Source organism: Panthera onca, chromosome A1 (assembly GCF_046562875.1).
Source record: "Panthera onca isolate mPanOnc1 chromosome A1, mPanOnc1 haplotype 2, whole genome shotgun sequence".
Lineage (NCBI taxonomy): Eukaryota > Metazoa > Chordata > Mammalia > Carnivora > Felidae > Panthera > Panthera onca.
Genome location: NC_138339.1, coordinates 202,547,715 through 202,551,857, shown reverse-complemented (window position 1 = coordinate 202,551,857; position 4,143 = coordinate 202,547,715). Strand labels below are relative to the sequence as shown.

At 36.6% G+C, this 4,143-nt stretch overlaps 1 pseudogene; it reads right to left on the bottom strand.

Annotated features, from left to right (window-relative positions):
* Window positions 1-1,022: 1,022 nt before the first annotated feature.
* LOC132680563 (BOS complex subunit TMEM147 pseudogene) lies at window positions 1,023-3,733 on the bottom strand (annotated as a pseudogene).
* Window positions 3,734-4,143: the final 410 nt, after the last annotated feature.

Below are 4,143 nucleotides of genomic sequence, written 5' to 3'. Positions count from 1 at the left end.
AGCAGACTTGCCCGTATGATGTGACAGTGATGGTTAAATGCCAAAACCAAAACCCATTCTAGATCATTTATATGTTTTTACATGTAAGCCTCACTTAATTTTTTTAAGGAAATTATTAAGATCAACATTATACAGTTTTCCCAAGTTCATCAAAGCTGATTGCTTGGTTCTAACCCCCATCAGCTGATTTCAAGAAGCATTTCCCCTATTATATAATATGCAGCCAAAATAACTATAACAGTAACTCTTATTTCCCTCTCTCGAATCCCTATTTGTACCCTTATGTCAAGTTGTCTTATTAATCAATAATTAATGAATTTTCTTTAAAAGTCACAAAGATGATGACATCTAGACAAAATATATTGACCTATTCGACTGAGTCCAGCAGACAGCCAATTCTTTAGCTTTTTTCTCTCAAATAGAAAACAATTCTAGGGAGAGCCCAGCCAGGCCCAGTTATATGTATATAAAAGTAGATTATGAAGAAATAATATGTTTATTTTTATAATTTTTTATTTTTTTAATGTTTATTTTTGAGAAAGAGACAGAGTGAAAGAGGGGGAGGCGCAGAGAGAGAGGGAGACACAGAATCCGAAGCAGGCTCTGAGCTGTCAGCATAGAGCCCGACATGGTGCTTGAACCCACGAACTGTGAGATCATGACCTGAGCCGAAGCTGGATGGTTAACCAGCTGAGCCACCCAGGTGCCCATATTTTTATAATTTTTTAAAATATAATTTATTTTGAGAGAGAGAAGGAGAGAGAGAATCCCAAGTAGGCTCTGCACTGTCAGCACAGAGACTGATGCGGGGCTCAAACTCATGCATCAAACTGTGAGATCATGACCTGTGCCAAAATCAGGAGTCTGAAGCTTAACAGGCTGAGTCACCCAGACACCCTTACATTTATAATTTAGTAAACAAAGTGATTATTGGCATTGCAGTATTTTCACAAGTAGTGAGTATATATATATATATATATATATATTTATCTATCTTTATTTTTTAACTTTCCAAATACTATTTATTTCACTGAAACCTGGAGCCAGGGCAAGGGTGTGTGAATGTCTGGTAAACCACACCTATGCCTGTTGACAACAGTAACCTCGAAGACCAGTGTGCTGAGGGCTAGCAGCCCTTTTACCACTGCTCCAGATAGCAGTGCTGTCCAGCTGTCCAGGGAACAGAGGTGGACAAAGGTCTCCATGACAAAGCCCTTATAGACACTAAGGAACATCTGTAGGAGCACTGCTCACAGAAAACTGTGGTATAGGTCATAGCGTGTTATCACCCAGACCTGGGCAGATGCGACGATGTAGTGGGCCAAACTGATTTTGGAGTCAGTGCTCATATGGGTACATTTCCAGCCAAACCCCAAGCCCGGGGCTCCAACCCAGAAGGGAGCGCAGTGGGACGTAATGAGCTTGGAGATGGTCTAGCCTGGGGCAGCCGCCGTGATCTTGTATTCCCCCTTGCCTGCATTCTGTGACATCTCAAGGTTTAGGTCTGTCAGGTCTGTCACATCCACACTGGCCTTGGTCAACTCCCCAATAAAGTCATAGATGCCACCTTCCTAGGTGGGAACAAAACGTAGCCAGGAAAGCCATCTTGCAGAGCTGCATGAGGAGGTGGGTGACCCCAGGCTGCACACACTTTCAGGAGGTGTTGTACTCGGACAGCCTGCTGTACTTGTAAGTGAGGAAGTAGGGGAAGTAGGCCAGGGTGAAGCAGTTCCTGAACTGAACAGGGCCATGATGCTGGCCACCTGGGCCCAGCCAAGTAGGGGTCTCTGGCTCTGTTGGCCTGTGGCCCTGGGCCCGAGCCCACCTGCGTCCCAGGCAATCCACCTGGTCTTCTTCATGTGAGTCATTTAATGTACACTGTTCCAGAAGCCAGGCATTCTTACTCCTACCTACATGAGAGTCTAGACACAGTTTGCATGAATATTTAATAAAATCATTGCTGATTTAAAAAAAATTGTTATAATCATGTGCTTCTTTAAGAGAAGATGAACAATAGCAATGTATGCAAAAGTGAATTTTGACAAATATAATAAAACATTTTAAAGTTATATAGAATTTTAATTTGAAAGAGTTTATAAGACTAAATAGTACCATAATTTTTAAAGCTGATTGGGAATCAGAACTCTTAAGAATCATTAAAATTTGGGGGTGCCTAGGTGGCTCAGTTAGTGAAGCGTCCAACTTGGGCTGAGGTCATGGTCTCCCAGTTCTGTGAGTTTGAGACCCATGGGGGTCTGTGCGGAGAGTGCAGAGCTCAGAGCCTGCTTAGAATCCTGTGTCTGCCCCTCACCCACTCACATTCTGTCTCTCTCTGAAAAATAAACTTAAAAAAATTTAAAGAATCATTTAAAAATCCGGAGTGCAGTCCAGGAATTACATTTTTAAAAATTGTTCTGATCATTTTTTAATATATAACTGGTCCCCTTGAATAGCATTTGGAAACCTCTGAAGTTTCAGTGTCTAAGTTTATATGTAGCAAAATAATTTTCTGTTATTATGTATAAAGTATCAAATACTTTTGACTATTCAAAGTTTTTAAAATTACACAAAATCTGTCTAGATTTTAACAGGGATTATATAGAATCACTTTAATCTGTTATATTTTATTGACTTTATCTTCTCTTTTGCAATATATACCACAGTATCCCTAAGTAAATCTTAAAAAGTAAAATCAATGAATTGAATTTTAGAAAAAAAAAATCTAATACTATAATTACAAACATTTTTGGAAAGATTAAGAAGAAGCAAATAATTTTGTGTGAAAGGGTATGGCTGTATTTAATTTAGTGTTAGATATCTAAAATAATAATTAACAGGTTTTTTAAATGAAAAATTCTATGTTCATGTATCTAAAAGTTTATAGCACATAGGAGTTTCATTAATGTGTGAGTAAAACAATAAGTGACTGGATAAAGTATAAAAATTCATGGATTAATGTGATTACCCGTCATCAAGGAAAATGCTAGAGGTGATGATGTATGTTTTTTTTTTTTTTTAATCATTCCAGAAATGGTAATTAGAAGATTTGGTAATGAGTTCTTTTTGCCAAATGCACATATTTTGTGTTACTCTTAGTTAGGAATTGAAAATTGAACAGTTATGAATGATAAGAAATCTTACCCAAATGGCAAATTATCCCACGTGCAATAAGTAGTTAAGCATCTTTTTAAACATTTTAATGTCCTCATGGCGGCCTCTGATAAATAATATCTTTAAAAGAAACCATAAAAAATTCAATTTTCTTCCATTTCTCGTATATTGCCTGTTTTATCAGATATTAATATCATGACCTATATAATCATTTTAAAAAATAGATCTTTGAATTTTTGTTTAACTTCCTATTGTCTAATATTTGAATTAAACAAATAAACATCAAGCATATGTTGTTATGCTTTATACTGTGACAGATTGTGGGGGAACTATGGAATCTAAGGCAATTCTTTTAGAGACTCCTGGGTGTTAATAAAATAACATTACACTGAACCCAAAGTTAAGAATTATTTTTTTAGTAAAAGTTACTGGTTCTCATTAGCTAGAGCTGATTCTAATGCCAAGAATTATACTGACCTCTCGTCTAAGCTGAAACAGTGCTATTAATCCCTAGATTAGTGACATTGCCTTAATATGATTAACTGTCGAATTAGTTTAGGGACTAGCCATTTTCACCTTTGCAATGTTTTTCTCTAACACTCTCTCCGGTTTTCACCGGCATGGGCATCACAGAAAGCATTGCCTGTCTTCAATAAAGTAACTGTGAAATAAACATTTGAACCAGAAAGCTTTCTATTGACCCAGAGATATAAGATTAATCCTCCACAGAATAACGTACTTAGAGCCAACCAGAATGTAATGTTGTCAAAAAGAAGAGAGTAAAGACATCAACACAAAACAAACTTTATTTGCCTTCAGCTATGGATTCATACATATGAAAAACAGAGACAATGTTTTCATGGAATATGTTCCAGGTTTTTTATATACCAAGTAAAATATTAAAAACAGCCCTGTTTTATAGCATCCCTAGACAATTATGTGTCTCATATAAAGATGATTATTTTATCACAGAATTTAAAAGAAACACATTTGTTTGGTAATTTACAGATATTTGCACAAGATAAAAAATAG